General features: G+C 39.9%; 1 long non-coding RNA gene across 1 annotated transcript in view; it reads right to left on the reverse strand.

The window, feature by feature from the left end:
• The window catches only part of LOC123845318 (uncharacterized), a 140,991-nt gene that overhangs the window by 119,380 nt on the left and 1,263 nt on the right, over nucleotides 1-20,348 (reverse strand). Inside the window, exon 2 of the long non-coding RNA XR_010412075.1 lies at nucleotides 13,583-13,720. This is a non-coding gene — a long non-coding RNA (uncharacterized LOC123845318). The remainder of the gene's footprint in view (nucleotides 1-13,582; nucleotides 13,721-20,348) is intronic.

Consider the following 20,348-nt stretch of genomic DNA (forward strand, 5'->3'; position numbering starts at 1 on the left):
TAAAATGATCTAACATCATATCACAAGAATCAGCAGTCAATTTCTGGATGAATCCTAATAAAATCTTATAAAATTCATAACATAGAACAAATTTCTACCAAGAGGCACCAAGAAACTCAGATTAAATAATATGCACAGGCATACTTTGTAAACTGCTACCTGCTCTACAAAAATCCTTTGAGAGGCTCAAGAGCATATGTGGAGTTAAATTACCAGCTCTATCAGCCAGGAGCTGTGTGGCCTTTGGCAAGTGACATGCACTCCACAAGCTTCAGTGTTAAGGGCGACAGTAAGACCTACCTCACGGGCTTTTTGTGATCATCAATGGAAATAATGGGCATGAAAGTGCTTTGTTATCGGGATTATGACAATTGTAATAATATTTTGTTAAAGAGGGACTATGGTTTATTTCCCTGACACAAAGAGTTGAGGAAAGGTAATCGCGTCTAGAAAGTGCCAGAAAGGAGATACAGATTTTTGTGGTTGAGAATCAGCAAACTATTGAGACAGCTCTGCCCAGGCATCTAATTCAGCCAGTACAAGATGCTGTGTGATTTGGGGCCAAGGATAGGTTACCATTGAGCTCAGGCCCCTCACCTACAAAATGGCAGTAATAGAAGCCTACATCACAGTGGGTTTGTGAGAAGGACAGAAGATTAGCTTAGAGTATCTGGAACAAAAGAGACACTCAATATTGACTGCTGCTATCATTTTTGGTTTCTTCCTCACCACCATCATCATCATCACTGCATTTTTTCCCCTTCTGCAGATTTCAACCAGGGCAGTGGTAGAAAAAGGTACCTGTTTCCAACAGTTTCTTACAGAGCTCTTGATCTATTGAGAGAAAGTGTCCCCCCACCCCTTTAGAATACAGTAGATTGGCCAGTTTCTTCACTCTGCTATTGAAATCCTCCTAAAGTCTGTAGATTCAGTTTCTTTGTGTTAAACAAGGAAGCCAACAAGAATTAAAGTTTTGTCAATGCAAAAGTGACCTGGCTTCAATAAGATAAGCAGAGTGAAATAAGCAAGGCAGAAATTCATTCAGAGATCTCAAGGTCAACGTTTATTTCTATAAAGTACTCTCAGTTTGATTTACTTATTTGAGGTCACTGTGTAGAAGGTGCTAAATAAATAGGAACTATCATTTTGACAGTCTTAATGACTGCTACTTAAGTGTTTGAACACGGAACAATATTCAGAGTAAGCAATTTAATAAAATAGCAATTGCTCATGCAAGGGCAATTACCCCCATTTTGGTTTAATTATTAATGTGGTTTTTTTTATAATTCCAACTTTAGCAAGCAACCTTGTTGTAATGAAAAAGAAAGTACAAAATATTACATGCTATGATATATAAAATGATCATTTTATTAATATTATGGAGCACCTACAAATAGCCAGCTAATCAAATCTCTTGAGGTCCTGAAATTCTGTCTTCCTCCATAGGGAATGCCAGAGTTGGAACAGTAAGTTCTGACAAGGCAGAGTTATGGAGTCATGTCAGGGACATCAGATGCTAGATTTCTTGCACAGACCTACTGTGGTTTTCAAAGTCCCACTGTTAAAGGGCATTTGGGCAAAGAAGACAATGTTTCTGGGTGACTTAGTGTATATGGGAGGGTAAAGTCTGAAGAAACTGGGTTGTGGGAGACTAGCGGTTGGGGGTGAGGTAGGAGTGTGAGGCCAGAAAGATATCAAAAGACAAAAGGGAAAACCATAAAAACCAGTTCTGTCTTCTCAGTTAAATCATACTGGGCATCCTTTGAAGTAGACCAGGATGTGAAGGAGTATCTGCTCTGGACACGACAATGGCGCCAGGGGAAGCATTCGAGACCACAATCCTGGAACCAGTCTCCCAGCATGACCACTCCATGAAGCCCACACTTCTGATGACCTCAGTCATGACTAGAAGTCCAGACCTCGCAAGTTGCAAATCACATATTCTCTGCCTATGTGCTCTTCTTGCTCCCTTAAATCCTTCTTCACCGCCTTCTGGACCTGTCCATCTGTAACCAGTCAACATCCTCGCAAAGCCCAGTATCATTTCACATTCTTTCTGGTAAATGGCATGTACTAAAAAATAACCATAATCCCAAAGTCCCTACCTTCCTTAAACTCCATTCCAATAGAAGTTTATACATCTTATACTAGCAAACCAGGAGGTAGGATTAGCTCTTCTCATGCTTTATACTAACTCTATTTCTGTTTCTCTTATAAAATCCCTCCTCCTCTAAAAAATCATCCTGCTTTGCTTTTTATTTCTACCACTATCCTGCTAATGTGCCCTCCTCATTCCTCGAAGTCCTGAACTCCCTGTTCACAGTATTCCTTTCCAACCTAACTCTAGTCATTATATTTGGAAATTTCAATATTCATGTGGACGACCCTTGCTTCTCAAAACCTTGGCCTTTCAGGTCCTTTTATGTCCAGAGACCATTCCCTCCACTCCACACCTGCCATCCTATTTCTTTTAGACACTTTTGAGGTAAGTGGCAGTAACAAACAACCCCAACATCTCAGCACCTTATAACAACAAGGCTTATTTTTCTCTCATGTGAAACGTTGGCTGCTGGTAAGCTGCAGGTCTTCTCCATGGGTCTGAAATCTAGACGTAAGGAGCAGCCCCTGTCTGAAACATGGTGGGTTTGTGGCAAAACAACAACAAAACGGGGCGGGGGGAGGAGGAGGGTCATGGCAGAGCCATATGATGAATCTTAACATAGCTGCTCAACAAGAGCTTACATCACTTTTGTTCCTATTCCATTGACCACAGCCAGCCCTATGGCCACACCGGGTGCAATAGGACAAGCGACTACATCCCTGTCACAGGGAAGCCCTGAGAGGAAGCAAGGCACACACAAGGGGAAATAATACCGGCACAGGGAGGACATTACATAATTAAAAACAATAGTATAGTCTACCACATTATCCCTTCTCCAAAACATGTATTTTGGCATCAGACATTGAGAATATCAGATGGATAATGTGGCTCTCTTGCTTTCTCTAGCTCTCTGATACCAATTTCTTATCCCACTGACCTTCTCTGCTACAATAAAGCTGCATCATCGAGACCCACACGGCAGCATTGTCTCGCTGCTTGCTCACTATCCATCACTCCTCTTCATAATTCACCTCCCTTCTTGTCCTATTTAGAAGCCCTGGTCCATGCTAACAACAACAACAGAAATACTAGCAGATGTGCACTGAGCACTTACATACCCTAGGTACCGATCCAAACACTTTATATGTATGAACATGTTCAATCCTTGCAACGGCCACAAAGTGAAGGTGCTCTTATTAGCACCATCTTCTTGAGCAAACCAAGGTGCACGTATGTTAATATCATGTCCAAGTTCACAAATCTAATAAAAGGAAAATAGATAGCACTTTTAGCCACGATATAATACTGTGCATAAACCCTCACATATACCCTTAAGTCCCTTGTTCACAGTAGGGACATCTAAAGGTGGCTTGGGGAGAGCTAAAGAATTTTCATTTACCCACCTCCTAGCTACCCCCAAATAAATATGCTCTTGGGGCACCTGGGTGGCTCAGTCTGTCAAGCAGGGGGCTCTCAGTTTCGGCCCAGGTCATGATCTCAGGGTCCTGGGATCGAGCCCCACATCAGGCTCTGTGCTCAGCGTGGACTCTGCTTCCCTCTCTCTCTCTGCCCCTCCCCCCACTCATGTGCTCTCTCCCTCTCTCTCTCAAATAAGTAAAATCATAAATAAATAAATAAATAAATAAATAAATAAATAAATAAATAAGCTCTCTAAGGGAAAACAGCATGGTTGTAATGAAGATGCAGCATCCGAACACTTGCCATGATCCCAAACCACCCACAAGACTCACTTGCGGCACCCAGTCCTCTGATCTGCAAAGCCACCTCCAAGGCCCGCTGATGTAGACATTTCGGAGCTGCCACACTTGGCCCCACCCCCCATCATATCGCATATAAAAACAAATAAAACAGAAGTCAGTCCTGTGTTAACTCAAATCACCGTCTTCTCCGGGCTCCATATGAGAGACTTAAAAGTGATGGAAAAAAACCACTCAAGTAGGCTAAATCTTTTCACGTTAAATTTTGGTCTCAGATTCCGTTATGCTCTCAACACTCCCGGGCACATGGACTCCATGTTTCCGGGGCCTCCAAGAAGACTACTTCCTGCCTTCTCCACCCGCCTCTCTTCTCCTAGGACACAGCTCTCCTCCCCCTGCCCCTCATACTCAGCTGATGACCCGAGACATAGGACATCTAGAAATTCTAAACTGCCATCCAGGAGCACTTGACGGCTGTCACGCATCTCTGAAACCATGTATATCTGCACCTATTCCTTCTCCCTTCCTTCCAGTTGTGGGGGAAGAATTTGATTTGCTTTTGACAGGCTTGTCCTTCTACATGGGTGCTGAATCTCCTCCTCTCTCAGCTCCCATGAGATTCCACTCCTGCCCACTTGGTTTCCTCTTTTTGCATCATCAAACTTTATTCCTCTTTGCTGGAGTAATTCAGCATACAGAAATTCCCTGTTTACTCTCGTCTTAAAATAACCTCCCCTTGACACAGATCTTACCCACTCCTCTTCAGAGGAAAAGTACTCACAGATACTGCCTATGTTCCTTCTCCACATTCTCCCTCCTACTAAGTCTTCAACCCACTCTGGTCTGCCCCGCACCCCAGAAACTGTGACTGCCAAGGTTACCAAAGACTGGAACTGACAGTCACTTCTCCTTCCTTATCTCATTTCCTTCCCTTATAAATGCTCTCTTGGCTTTGTGTCAATATCTCTATATGGCTTTCCTTCTACCACTACTGTTGTTCCTATTCAGTGTCTTCTGAAGGTGGCTTCTCCTTTACTTAACCTCTGAAAGCCACAGTTGATGAGCACTAGATCCTGGATCCTTTATTCTTCTCATTTCTTTCTGTATAATTTAGCTGAGCTCATCCATTCATATGGTTTTAAATACTATCTCTGTGTTAACAGTTCCTCATTTATATTTTCATCCAACACTGCTGCTCTGTTTTCTGGCTATCTCCACTTTGAGATCTTATGATTACCAGAAAGTCAACATATTCCAATTTGAATGTTTCAGTCCCCTCCTCCTTCACCCACCATATCAACTTCTCTTTCAATATTTCTCATCTCAGAACATAGCAGAATGAACAATGCAGTTGCTCAAGATAGAGTTTCACTCTTGACTTATCTATCCTCTGTCATCCCAAACTCCATCAGGTCCCACAATTTCTCTTTTCAAGTCTCTCTGGCATCTACCCACTTTTGCCAATCTCCACTGCCTTAAATGAAGCTCCTGAAATCCCCTACTTAAGTTACTAAAATAGTTAATGACTCTTGTCCCCCTAAATTCTATGTCCCACACAGTAGATAAGCTAGGGAAAATATAACTCACATTTACATTTTCCAAATAATTTACCAAACTTTCTACTCCTTACAAAACTTGCATGATCAGACTCCTACCCAACTCTCTATCCTCAGTTGACTATTTAATTTTTTTTTTTTTTGAGAGAGAGAGAGCATGTCAGCAGGTTGGGGGGGCGTGAAGGAGAGGGAGAGGGAGAGAATCTTAAGTAGGCTCCACGTTCAGCATGGAGCCTGACTTGGGGCTTGATATCACAACCCTGCGATCATGACCTGAGCCAAAATCAAGAGTCAGACACTTAACTGACTGTGCCACCCAGGCACCCCTCCCAATCCAGTTGAGGTCACTCTCCCCTCATCCCATAGTCTTCAGCCTTTTTGTCCCTTTTCACTTCCTTGAACACATAAGTTCTTTCCCCAAATATTAACATACCCTCTGCCAGAAATATTTTTCTCTACTCTTCACACATGGCTAGCTCATTAGTCTCCTTCTGGTCTCCTTAAGTGCTTTTAATGTCAACCATATTTTCCACCTTGCCCACTTAGGTCCCCACCTTTCCTTCAAGGCCCCCATCAGAATTATTCAATGGCATCTTTGTCTCTTTCACGGCTCTTAGTATAATATCTACATATACACTTCCTGTATGCTTGTTTATTTGTTATAAGGCTTCCCACCAGTCCAAAACCCTTTTACAAGAAGGACCCATGCTTGTTTGGTTCATCAATGCATAATAGTTGCCTTCAGAAGCCTGACACTTAATAGATACTCAGTAAATGTAACACTTATTGAGTAACTGTATGAATTTCCTTTCAAGTTGTCTAAATTATTCAAATCTTAGTTTCTTCATATTTAAAATGGGATGATTATTACTTATGATTATGGCAATAATTAGTGTTTTAAATAACACAGTATATGATAGAGTCATTACACAGTAAATATAAGGTTCCCCTCTCTGTATTCACATATTATCTTGTAATACATATTTTCCAGGTAATGAACAAACAAGAGGGCTTAAAGGTTAAAATAATGATCTTAATGAGTTGAAAAGGCACAAATTAGAATTCAGAGAGCCTGAGAGAGACAGAAATTGTGGATAGAGGGGTGCCTGGGTAGCTCAGTGGGTTAAGTGTCTGACTCTTGATCTCAGCTCAGATTTTGATTTCAGGGTCGTGAGTTCAAGTCCCACACTGGGCTCCACACTGGGTGGGGAGCCTACTTAAAGAAAGAGAGAGGGGCACCTTGGTGGCTCAGTTGTTAAGCGTCTGTCTTCAGCTCAGGTCATGATCCCAGGGTCCTGGGATTGAGCCCCACATCGGGCTCCCTGCTCAGCAGGAAGCCTGCTTCTCCCTCTTCCACTCCCCCTGCTTGTGTTTCTGCTCTCGCTATCTCTCTCTCTGTCAAATAAATAAATAAAATCTTTTAAAAAGAGAGAGAAAGAAAGAAAGGGAAAAAGAGAGAGGGAGGGAGGAAGGGAGGAAAAAGGAAAGAAAGAAAGAAATTGTGGATAGAGCAGTTGAGAAGAGGGAGCTACAGAGAGAGAGAAAGAGAGACACACAAAGAGAGAGAGAGTTCCTGAAAGCTCCTTAAAAGTCACCTTAAGTCTTTAACAGAATACTAAGTTGTTTATGTATAGGATGAAACTCCATAAAACCCAATCACAAAAAACAACTACAGGACAAATGTAAGTTGAAAAATTCCCATAATTCACACAAGTTTAGGAGATGTTTGCATTGCAACCAGATAGAGTAGAGGGACATCACTGACTACCTGAAATATTCAGAAGATATACATGAAAGATCATGCCTCAGTTTTAGGTCTAAATTAGTCCTAAGTAAAGGCTACTACTCTAGATCTACTCAGCAAACGGGGAAAAAAACTTCAAAAAGTTGAGTATGGGGGCACCTGGCTGGCTCAGCCTGGAGGAGTGTGCAAATCTTGATCTCAGGGTCATGAGCTGGAGCCCTACATTAGGAGCAGAGATTATTTAAGTAAATAAATAAAAATAAAAACTTTTTAAAAAGACACATGATAATCAAATGACTGAAAACCAATGATGAAGAGAAAATCTTAAAATGGCCAGAAGGAAAAAACATAATGTATAGGGTAACAAAAGCAAGAATTACTACTAACTTCCAATTAGAAAAAAAATGCAAACCAAAAGACAACAGAATGACGTCTTTAAAGTATGAAAGGCAAAAACAAAAAAACAAAACAATAACAACAAAAACCCTATCAAGCTAAAATTCTATAACTAGTGAAAAAGCATTCAGAAATGACAGGAAAATAAACACCTTTTCAGACAAACAAATCTAAGAGAATTCTTCACTTCAGACTAGCACTACAACAACATTAAACAAAATTTTGAAAGAGATACTAGATAGAAACTCACTCAGAGAGAAATAAGGAGTATGAAAATTGGGAAAAGTGTGGGTAAATATAGAACACTGAGTTTCATTTTTTCCAATTAACAACTGATTTTTTTTAATTTTTTAAATTTTATTATGGTATGTTAGTCACCATACAATACATCATTAGTTTTTGATGTGGTGATCCACGATCCATTGTTTTCGTATAACACCCTGTGCTCCATGCAGTATGTGCCCTCTTTAATACCCATCACCAGGCTAACCAATCCCCCCTCCCCCCTCCCCTCTAAAACCCTGTTTGTTTCTCAGAGTCCATAGTCTCTCATGGTTCATCTCTCCCTCCGATTTCACCCCCCTTCATTTTTCCCTTCCTTCTCCTAATGTCCTCCATGCTATTCCTTATGTTCCACAGATAAGTGAAACCATATGATAATTGACTTTCTGTGCTTGACTTATTTCACTTAGCATAATCTCCTCCAGTCCCATCCATGTTGATGTAGAAGTTGGGTATTCATCCTTTCTGATGGCTGAGTAATATTCCATTGTATATATGGACCACATCTTCTTTATCCATTCATCTGTTGAAGGGCATCTCGGCTCTTTCCACAGTTTGGCTATTGCGGACATTGCGGCTATGAACATTGGGGTGCATATGGCCCTTCTTTTCACTACATCTGTGTCTTTGGGGTAAATACCCAGTAGTGCAATTCCTGGGTCATAGGGTAGCTCTATTTTTAATTTTTTGAGGAACCTCCACACTGTTTTCCAAAGTGGCTGTACCAACTTGCATTCCCACCAACAGTGTAAGAGGGTTCCCCTTTCTCCACAACCTCCCCAACATTTGTTGTTTCTTTCCCTGTCCATTTTTGCCATTCTAACTGGTGTAAGGTAGTATCTCAATGTGAATTTGAATTTCCCTGATGGCTAATGATGATGAACATTTTTTCATGTGTCTGTTAGCCATTTGTATGTCTTCTTCAGAAAAGTGTCTTTTCATGTCCTCTGCCCATTTTTTGACTTGATTATTTGTTTTTGGGGTGTTGAGTTTGAGAAGTTCTTTATAGATCTTGGATACCAGCCCTTTATCTGTAGTGTCATTTGCAAATAACTTCTCCCATTCTGTGGGTTGCCTCTTTGTTTTGTTGACTGTTTCCTTTGCTGTGCAAAAGCTTTTTATCTTGATGAAGTCCCAAAAGTTCATTTTTTGCTTTTGTTTCACTAGCTTTTGGAGATGTATCTGGAAAGAAGTTGCTGTGGGCGATGTCAAAGAGGTTACTGCCTATGTTTTCCTCTAGGATTTTGATGGGATTCCTGTCTCACATTGAGGTCTTTCAACCATTTGGAGTCTATTTTTGTGTGTGGTGTAAGGAAATGGTCAAGTTTGATTCTTCTGCATGTGGCTGTCCCAATTCTCCCAGCACCATTTATTGAAGAGACTGTCTTTTTTCCATTGCATGTTTTTTCCTGCTTTGTCGAAGATTATTTGACCATAGAGTTGAGGGTCCATATCTGGGTTCTCTATTCTGTTCCATTGGTCTATATGTCTGTTTTTGTGCCAGTACCATGATGTCTTGGTGATCACAGCTTTGTAATACAGCTTGAAATCAGGCAATGTGATGCCCCCAGCTTTGTTTTTCTTTTTCAACATTTCCTTGGTGATTCGGGGTCTTTTCTGATTCCATACAAATAACAATTGATTATTTAAAACAAAAATAGTGTATTTGAGTTTTTGACATATGCAGAAGTGAAAACTATGAAAACAACAACACAAAAAAATCAGTGGAAAAATGAGGCAACATTGTGAAGTTTTTGCATTATATGTTACCTGGTATAATAATGTTTAAAATTAGAGTATGATGAGTTAAAGATGATGTTGTAAATAATAGAGCAACAACTAAAAACAAAAACAAGGAAGTATAGATAATAAGGCAATAAAAGAAATAAAAAGAAATCACATAAATATTCAATTAACTCAAAGCAGGAAACGAATACAATAGAAACAAAGAACAGAGAGTAAAGAGAAACAAAATAGCAAATGACACAAAACCCAACTATATCAACAATTACATTAAATTTAAATGTGTGCTTTCAAGGATATTGTTAAAAGAAAAGACAATCCACAGAACAGGAGACAATACTTGCAATACTAATATATTAGGTAAGGTATTTATATTCAGAATATATAAAGAATTTTTACCACAGAATAACATAAAGATAAATAACCTCATTAAAAATTGAGCACAGGATTTGAACAGACATTTCTCCAAAGAAGATAAATAAATGGCCAATAAGCACATGAAATAATGACTAATGTCATTAGTCACTAGGAAATGTAATTCAAACCCACAATGAGATACCACTTCACACCCCCTAAGATGACTAAAGCCAAACCAAACAAAACAAAGAGACAATAACAAGTGTCCTCCAGAATATATCAACATTTTTTGGAGTCCTCAGACATTGCTGGTAGGATGCGGCCATTTTGGAAACAGTTTGGCAGTTCCTCAAAATATTAAACAGAAGAGTTACCAGATGACCTAGCAATCACACTCCTAATATACAGATAATATGTAATACCTACATCTTAGACATCCACCCAAGAGAAGTGAAAACACATACTCACACAAAAACTTATACACAGATGTGTATAGCAGCATTATGCACAATAACCCAAAAATGAAAACAATCCAAATGTCCATCGCCTGATGAATGGGTAAATAAAACGTGGTACATCCATGCAATCGAATATTATTTGGACACAGAAAGGAAGGAAGTGCTGATTCATGGTACGACATGAATGAACCTTGAAAACATGCTAAGTCAAAGAAGCCAGTCACCAAAGCATCAAGGACCACAAATTATATCATTCCATCATGACAGAAAGTGGACTACTGGTTGAGGGGAGGGTTAGGTAGGGATATGGAGAAGAAAAGAATGTGTGACTGCTAATAAATACACGGTTTCTTCTTGGATTGATGAAAATGTAAAGTTAGTAGTAGTAATGGCTTCACCACTGTGTGAATATACTAAAAATCACTGAATACACACTTTAAAAGGTTGAATTTTATGGTATATTAATTATACATCAATAAAACTGTTATTATATAGAGAGAGTATATATATATATTTCCACATACACACACACACACACACACACACAGGTCTTTAGCCCAGTTAGAACTGAGAGCACCTGGTAAAAATGGCTGAAATAAGGAGGGAGGGTTCAAAATGACTTTGGGCTGCCAGAGAGAGAATCTGAATTCTAAGCCATGCTCTAAGCTGGCTTACTACACGTGTCCTCTGCCTACATATCCAGTCATGTATAATAGAGGCTGTTATAAAAAACAAGATGAACCCAGCCTTGGAAAATGGAGAAGTGGAGAGGAGAGCTAGCAGGACCAGAGGAAGAGACTGCTAACAGGGCCCCGTTATTTTCAAAATAGTGTCTCTTTGATCAGCAAGCCTGGTGAGAAGCATAGGTGCCCTATAGGAAATGAATCTGGACACTTCGTTGCAGCCTAAGAATATAAATTATAGAGCAGTGATTAGAAGAAAGAACAGCCTTGTTTTACCTTTCTGGGAAAAGGACATTCCAGCTCTTGGCTCCTGGACTTAAGGATGGCCTCCTTGGGGAAGAGGAGGGCCCGTCGTTCTGCTTTGGCAGGATCGGGTTCAAATCTTGACTCCATCATTTAGTAGCTGTGTAACTCAGAAGTCACCTTCTGAACATCAGCCCTTTCCTTTGTACAATTTGAATAACAGGTTCCCTTTTGTGGAATTGATATGTAAATGAAATAATACGTGGGATTTTCATCCATGGGGTCTACACAGCAAGCCATCTATACGGCCTGGACATCCTGTTTGTCTCTCCAGGATTTAGGTCACAAATAGTCATTGACCATCTATTCTGCAGAAAGCACTGGGATATAGAAACTCTCCAAATGCAGAGAGGGAAGGTGTCTGATTCATCTTTTTCTCCAAATAATAGGCATCTGATAGATATTTGCTAAATAATTGAATGGATTAATTCAAAGAAAATGTGCCAATTTTCCAATCGCTAAAACTTGACCTTTTTTTTCCCCTAGCACAGAGCTAACTTGGAAAAAGTAACTCAGAAGCTAGGCCAATTTTTAATGGGAAATAATATACGAAATCATGAAGTCCTGAGATTCAAGTCACTCCTACACAAGCTTTCAAAACCAAGATGGTTGCTGTCCTGCCACTAGAATCTTGGAGTGTCAAACCTGAATTTCAGCTCCACCACGTATAGACTGTGTTGCTCTGGACAGACTGCCCAGCACTCAGCCCCACTTCCTTCTTCTAAGCAAGAGGGATCATAATATATAATTCAGGATGTTGACAACAATATCCAAAGAATACATGTGTTTCATGTTCCAAAAAACAAAATCTAGGGAAATATGAGATTTAATCATTATCATTATTATATTTTTATTTATTATATTTTTATCATTATTATTTTTATTACTTTACCAATTAAAGTTGTCCAGAACAATTTTTACATTAAGAAAGACTTAAGTTTAGCTTTTAGAATAATGACTGTATATGCACATTTTAAAAATACTAAACTTCACTAATAAAACATTTTTAAAACATTAAAATCTTATAAACCACTTGCCCACTATCATTTAACAGGTTTCCAAAAAAGTTAACTACATACAAAAATTTTGTCTAAATAAAGCATCTTTCATTCTACTAATTTTAACATGGTAAGAAAACTTCCTCTGTTCTGGAGTAAGTCTAAGTTTCTGTAACAAAGAGATACAACAAAAATGCAGAAAGAAATTACTGTATATCTTACAGAACCACAGAGGTGAGCATTCCAGTTTGATGGGCAGCTACATCCCATGTACCCACTCATGGATCAGAGGTTCCTTCTATTCTATTACTCCTGAGTATTGTTCTCTTCTGTGTCAATGAAGTAGGTTCAAAACTCAGGTTAGAAAGAGGGAACATAGGGGCACCTGTGTGGCTCAGTCAGGCATCCGGCTCTTGGTTTCAGTTTAGGTCATGATCTAAGGGTCCTGGGATCAAGCCCCACATCTGGCTCCACGCTCAGTGAGGAGTCTGCTTCAGGATTCGCTCCCTCTTCCTCTGTCCCTCCCCCTGCATTCTCTCTCTCTCTCTCTCTCAAATAAATAAATAAATATTTTTTTTTAAAAAAGGAAAAGAAAGAGGGAACATAGAAGAAGCATTCCATGGTCTTAAGGCCTAGGCCCAGAAGTAGCATGTTATACAGAATTTCTCTTGTAAGGAATCTGTTGTGATCTACTATACTATATATATATATTTGCACAATTATACCAAAGGAAAACCAGGGTCCAAAATACATACGTAACAGGATGATAGCTAGAGCTACCTTTTATTCAGTGCCATTTATATGCATTTACTCCTCACAACAGTCCCAAGACAGCATCTTGACATTCTAGGTGCATAGACTAGGGACCGGAGTGACCCTAACATCGACAAAGCCCCACAATAGGAAGTGACGGAGCCAGAGTCTCACTGGTCCATCTGACCCATAGCTCAGGCTCTTTCCCCTCCACCTTCTTGCTTCTCATCAGCCACAAAATCTTTAGGAAACGCTCTCTAACCTAGACTCTCAAAAAGCATCTTTACACTCAGATATGCAAGGACTTCATTATAGTAGAAAGAAATTTTTCATTTTTATAGCTCCTTAGAATTTACAAAGCGGTTCATGTTTGACTACACTTGTTTTTCGTCACTAGACAAGGCCGACAGCATATGCATGATTATCTCCATTTCTTAGAGGAGGAAGAGGAGAGTAAAAGAGCTTAAATAATTTGCTAAAAGATGGGTACCTGGGTGGCTCAGTCGGTTAAGTGTCTGCCTTTGGCTCAGGTCATGATCCCGGGGTCCTGGGATCGAGCCCCGCATCAGGTTCCCTGCACAGCAGGGAGTCTGCTTCTCCCTCTCCCTCTGCTGTTCTCTCTCTTTCTCTGTCAGATAAATAAATAAAATCTTTTTTAAAAATTTAAAAATAATAATAATTTGCTCAAAGAAGAAACAAACCCCCTGTCCACTATCTTGACCCCAAGACAATGGACAGTTTTTAAATGCGTAAATTGTATGTTATTGCTGATATTGGTCACAATGGGGTTTTACTTGTATGATCATTATAAGATCTATTTGAGGATGAAGCATGTAGAGAATTTGGAGCAAAAGCAAGGTATAGGAGCTACATTAACTCAAGAATTAGGAGTAATGTTTGAAATAGAATCAACTATCTTTTAGGAAGCAAAACAGAGTGTGACCAAAACTGCCTTGTGTATCAAGGCAGAATGAGAGAAACTGATTTTAAATTGCAGCAGAAAACAAACAAACAAATAGCTGTTAGATATGAGAACGGACATTTGCACCAAAGACAAAAACAACAACACTTAACATTGTGTTGAATCCCCATCCCCAAAAGGCTCTAATGTAGGATCAATGAATCAATTAGACAACATCTAGGTAGAGTTGGGTAGAGTCTCGCCCAGAGCCTGGAAGCTGGAGCCGAGACTCTTAGCCCGCACTCTCCTTTAAGTCAGAGAACTTTGGAGTGGGGAACCAAAGTCTGTTCTGGTCATAATTACACTCCATGTAAGTCATGTGACCTTAAGCAAGGCACTGAGTGCCACTAAACCTCTATTCTCAACTAGAAAGATCTGATAGCAAGCCCTGCCCTGTGTCTCTCTCAGGATCATCATTAACCACAAGTGAGATCACCTACATGAGCAAACTTTGTGAAGTTTGCTTCTGTAAGTGCCTTCATTGCATTCATATGTCATGTGTTGACTTTTTATAATAACCAATCACCAGTACAGTTTGCTTTTTGCATACATAATTGCCTTTAATACCATATATCGCTTTATTCCTCTTTTCATTTAAAGTAAATGCTTTGATGATATTATTTCACATAGGTGTGCTTAGGAAATCAAGAGGTTTTCTTCAGAAATCAAGATTTTATTGAACTTAGGGCATAGAGCACATTGGAGCATTTTTGCCAGTGCTCCAATAATCAGTGGTAGTTAAAACTCACTCATGGGTCTATCCATTTCTTAGGGTTATGGATGACTCTAGTTCTCCATGAACAGCTATCCCATCATTAATATTGGTTGCTAACTACCGGGTATTTACCCCAAAGATACAAAAGTAGGGATCCGAAAGGGTACGTGCACCCCGATGTTTATAGCAGCAATGTCCACAATAGCCAAAGTGTGGAAAGAGCCAAGATGTCCATCGACAGATGAATGGATAAAGAAGATGTGGTGTATATATATACAATGGAATATTATGCAGCCATCAAAAGGAATGAGATCTTGCCATTTGCAACGACGTGGATGGAACTGGAGGGTGTTATGCTGAGCGAAATAAGTCAAACAGAGAAAGACATGCATCATATGACCTCACTGATATGAGGAATTCTTAATCGCAGGAAACAAACTGAGGGTTGCTGGAGTGGAGGGTGGGGTGGGAGGGATAGGGTGACTGGGTGATAGACACTGGGGAGGGTATGTGCTCTGGTAAGCGCTGTGAATTGTGCAAGACTTGAATCTCAGATCTGTACCTCTGAAACAAATAATGCAATATATGTTAAGAAAAAAAAAAGAAGAAGAAGAAGAAGGTAGCAGGAGGGGAAGAATGAAGGGGGGGAAATCAGAGGGGTAGCCGAACCATGAGAGACGATGGACTCTGAAAAACAAACTGAGGGTTCTAGAGGGAAGGGGGGTGGGAGGATGGGTTAGCCTGGTGGTGGGTATTGAGGAGGGCACGTTCTGCATGGAGCACTGGGTGTTATGCACAAACAATGAATCATGGAACACTACATCTAAAACTAATGATGTAATGTATGGGGATTAACATAAGAATAAAAAAAAAAAGACAACACTCAAAAAAAAAAAAATATTGGTTGCTAAATTGGTTTTGGCTCTGCTCTCTAGCATTACCTCTTTCCCTATTGATTTGTCTTTCTGAATTGAGGTGATACAGGTCCCCCTTCTTCATGCTAAATGGCCTTATAAAAATTGAATTGTCCATGAAACTATTCCAGGGAGTGTGAATATCAAGGCAGAATTAAGACTAAGGCATTGCTATAGGATTTGGCACTAGGAGGAAGCTTATAAAAGGCCAGACAACAGGTAAGAAGACCATAGGGCCCTTCTACAGCTCTAACACAGCGTTTGGAGGTGTGGGTGGGAAATGGGTCCAGTCCTGAGATCCCACTCCTGATGGCGACTCAAGCAGAATACCTACGCTTCATGCATCTTTACCTTGCATTTCTCAACGCATTGGTAAACATTTGAGAATCATAATTCAGATCATTTTTTATATCTAGTAACTAAAATTAAAAAAGTAGAAGGTTAATCCAACCTATTTAGTGATTCTAAAAACAAGCAAAAGGCAGATAAAATTTTACTGAAGGTAGAGGATGCAGTATTGGTGGATTAAAAAAAGAGGGAAAAGGAAACAGATCTTCTTTCCTCAAAAGAGATTTTTCTCTCAGCGACAGCTCCAATTACACATTGCCAGCTCTTTATCTCGAGATATCCTTGATTGCTACATTTTTCTGCACTAAAAAAAAAAAAAAAAAAAAAAAAAGAACGAAACAAACCACGACTCTTGGAGTTTGAGACAGATCCACCCTATCAGCCATTGTCCACAGGAAACCAGAGCCCAGTCCTCCTTTCTTCCCAGTGCCCGTCCATCAAGGCTGGGCGCATGCGCCGTGCAACTCTTTCCAGGAACACGACATTCTCAATTCACCTTTTCTAGGCTGTAGAGATCCACCAAAACAGTGTGGTGATACGGATCTCCTATAATTTCTCTTTCTTTTCCCATTTACCTACAAATTAATTCCCCCTGTTTCTTTGAAAATTTAGCTTTCACTTCACACTAAAAATCTCCTTTACCGTTCTGCATTTCTCAACTGTTTTGATTTTGACATTTCTGGGGGTAAGGGGGGAGAGGGGGAATGTTCCCATCTTTTTCTCCACCTCGTTTTTGTTCCCATTCTTACTTTTGATCTCTCTTCCTTGTCTTCTCTCTTTGCCTCCCCTCAGGGTCCCATAAAGAGGATGGGGCATCTCTTCCTCCACCCTCTGTGAGGGAGAAATACTTGAGTGAATATTTTCATCTTTCTCACTCCCTACTTGCTCATCAGCATGATTATCAGAGTATTGAGATTAGGGAGTGCCTGAGGCCAAGAGCAAAAAAAATGAATAAATAAAAATTAAAAATAAAATTAAAATAGAAAGCCAGCTCTACCCTATCTTGCTCTTTCTCCCTCAAAACCTGGCCTTCAGTGAAGCGAGCTTTTCTGTGCTTCTGAACCCTGAGTGGTTAGCTCTCGATGGCTGGAACTCTCACCCTTTACTTCTAATTTCTCTGCTGTGAGATCTATCTACACTGGTTTTGGAGCAAAACACAGAAGGTTCTGTCGCGTTCAGAGATCCGGTCTAACCAATTTAAAAGCTAATATTGCAATCTCTATTTGGCTTCTTGTCTGCTCTTAATTGCTTAGAAGCCAAAACAGAGACTGGTGAGTGATTAACATTCCCTAAACACCAACATTTCCTCTTCTTTTTCTATCTCTTGGCCTCTTGATTTTAATTAATTCTGTGTAGTATGTCCTGAGCTTCTTTGTCTGGAAGAAGCTGCTTAAAGCTAAATCATGGACATAATGAAGAATTCAAAATAGCCCCCTAATAAGAATGTTCTGACCACTTTCTGTTAATAAGTGAAGTAAATAGAGAGCATATTGTGGGTCTAGCATGACACCTGGCACATAGTAAGTACAAAATAATTATTTGTTGAAAGGATACCAACTATAGCAGTAATTTTTTTTAACAATATGGCCAAGGATCTACACAGAGTGGCATATGAGATTATTAATAGATTTTCCATTTAAGAGTACCATATTTCCTGATTTTTAAAAATTAATTTTTAGATATTTTTAAGTATTGACCATATGAAGCTTACAGTTGAATTGGAAAAAAAAATCTATATTTTAACTGTTTGACCAGAGATGTTATTGCTAATCAGCCTGTCATCAAAATGGAGCATGTTCAATCAGACTGAAGCAGTATCACACGTTAGAAAAAAATTTTCCTAAGTCATCGATTCATTCACTAACTGAACCTTTATTGAATTTCTACTATAAGCCAGACACTGTACTTAGAAATAACAAGAAGAATGAGACACTTTCTGCCCTAAGAAGCTTATAATCTCATAACTTAATAGCGGAAATAATTCACACGTATAAATGGTTTTAATATAAAGAACCATTTGCTGATATATGAGATGTACTTTAAGAGAGTAGGAAGGTGGAAGCTTTTGGGAGTTGAGGAAGCTCATTTACAGCCAGAGTAATTAGGTAAATCCGAATTAGGAATTAAGGAGTTTTAGGATAGAGCTGAGAAGATGGAAATTCAAGGGAAAGGGGGCACCATAAACAATAACACAGACAAGAATCTACATAGAAGCACAATTCATAACAGCCAATAAGTCCAAACAACCCAAATGTCTATCATCCGAAGAATGGATACACTGTGGTATATTCGTAGAATATAATAGCATATAGCAATGAAATTAATGAACCACTCATAACTGCAGCAACATGGATGAATCTCACACGTATAATCTCCAGCAAAAGAAACTAGACACGAAAGAGAATACACTGCACACAGTTCCACTTATATGACCTTTCCAAGGCAAAACGTATAGCGTTAGAAGCAAGATATTGGCTATGATTGCTTTTGGAGAGAAAAAGAGGTAGCGACCAGGAGTGGGTACTAGAAGAAGAAGTTCCAATAGAATGGAAGTCCAGTGGTGTTCTATTTCTGGATCTTTGTTGGGGTTCACATGGATGTGTTCACACTGTGGAAATTCATTAAGCTTTATACACTCCTGAGCTGTGCATTTCTATACACAGATGCTATACCGCAATACAAATAAAATGGAAAGCAAACAGAAAAATGAAAAACTCAAGATATAGAGAGAGACTGCTAAGTCCAGCTGGACTGGAGGTTTAAGGTAAACGTTCAGGAAGTAATTTGTGGAGACCACGCATCTCGGTAGTAAAATAACAAGTGGGAGAAAGCACCAGGCAGTTACGATGCATTCCTCACCTCCTCCCACACACCGACAGCACACCCAGCTCCTCTTTTTGTCATGATTCTTTCTGAGTTTGTGAGTTTAGGAAAAGGTGTGTGGGACACGATGTTTGGGAGAATTCCACAGGGTGGTGTTTAAATTTGCTTTATATCCCATGACAGAGTAAGCACTTGAAATGCAGCTTGGCGATAGTACAATTTATCTTTGTTTGCGATTCTCTCCCACTCCCAGCCTACAGAGCAAACGGGCACCTGATTATTTTGTAGAGCGGGGTCAGAAGAGTCACTGGCGACAAGTGGGAGGGTTCTGCCCAATATTCCTGAGTTTTGTCAACTATAAAACAGGGTGAGAAAAATGGAAGGAAAAGCAGCTCCCTCGTCATGTCTGACGTTCGCTAAGCACCTCTGTCAAGACTGTCTTCCTCCAACGCTCACTTCTTGAGCACCTACTATGTGCCACGCCCTCTGTTCCGGCAATACAAAGCTAAGTAAGACATGCTGTACACTAAAGAGACATCCCCTGAGTGTGTTAAGCTCAGCCAGTGTCACCTAGAACAGCATGGTCATTAGAAAGGTAGAAAATACTCCAGGGATGGGGGGTGGGGGATTCCTGGAGCCCAGAAGGATCTGGGAGGGTCCTCCTAGTCAGAGCCACAAACATTGCTGCTTTGGGCAAGTCAGCTTGGCAACAGAGTATTTCATAGGACATTAAGAATAGGATTTTGCCTGTAATAGTACAGAAAGGATTTGCCAAGCAAATTACTGGTGGAAACAAGAGAAGTGTTAGCCTACTTAAGAATGAGGAGATTTAGAAAGAACATTTGCATTCAGACAAAGAATATGCTAATTATAACTGAATCTTATCCACTTGTTAAAGCAGTTACAAGAATCTGCACCACAGATAGTTCTGCCCCCCCTTTCCCCATTAACAGCGAGCGTTCCTATAAGGACCTCAGATTAATAAGATCACATACATATTTCAAATCTTCAACTCGACTCTTGGCCTCTCTCCCAAAATTCTGGACATTATAAACTTAAAAGACATTCTGCAGACACTTCACAGCTTCCTTCTAGAATTTTCTCTTGTCCCAGCCCTGCCAGGCATGACTGGCCACTCGGTCGGTCCTTCAAATCAGAAGCCTGAGAATCTTCCTCAACTCTTCCTCCTCCCTTACCCCAAGCAATCCACCAATCCAGTCTGCTTTGCTCTGCCTTTCAATTATCTCAGAAATCTGTTCCTTTCTTTCTGTTTTAAGTGCACTAGTTTCTAGCCCTTAGCATGTCTCATTGAAATTTTAACATGAATTATATACTCTTTATTAGTGTTCTTATCTCCTGTCTCTCCTGCTTCAGCACACTCTCTCAAGCCCTCTGCTAAAGATAACTTTCTAAAATGCAAATCTGATCACATCAGCATTCCTTCAAAGACTACTGCCAGGAGAAAGAGAATAAAGTTCAAATCAAAATGCTTAAC

The sequence above is a fragment of the Mirounga angustirostris genome, unplaced genomic scaffold (assembly GCF_029215605.1).
Source record: "Mirounga angustirostris isolate CCGP_5_RB_7025 unplaced genomic scaffold, mMirAng1.0.hap1 SCAF_6, whole genome shotgun sequence".
NCBI classification, from domain to species: Eukaryota; Metazoa; Chordata; class Mammalia; order Carnivora; family Phocidae; genus Mirounga; species Mirounga angustirostris.